Below are 204 nucleotides of genomic sequence, written 5' to 3'. Positions count from 1 at the left end.
CTGATGTTATCTTTCCCTTTTTAATCTCACTTAATTTTGTTTCGAAACTCGTTAAAGTTACTGCCACATTTACAAGTAAATGATGAAAATAATTCCAGCTTATGAATCTGAATAGGAAAGGGAATTAATGAACCACTGATCAAGGAGGATGCATCTGTAACATAAAAAAAAATTCGACGGCTGTGCGAATTCCTTTACCGTAGT

Source organism: Penaeus monodon, chromosome 30 (genome assembly GCF_015228065.2).
Source record: "Penaeus monodon isolate SGIC_2016 chromosome 30, NSTDA_Pmon_1, whole genome shotgun sequence".
Classification (NCBI taxonomy): Eukaryota; Metazoa; Arthropoda; class Malacostraca; order Decapoda; family Penaeidae; genus Penaeus; species Penaeus monodon.
The sequence above is the reverse complement of the archived record's forward strand: the minus strand, read 5'-3'. Positions refer to the sequence as shown.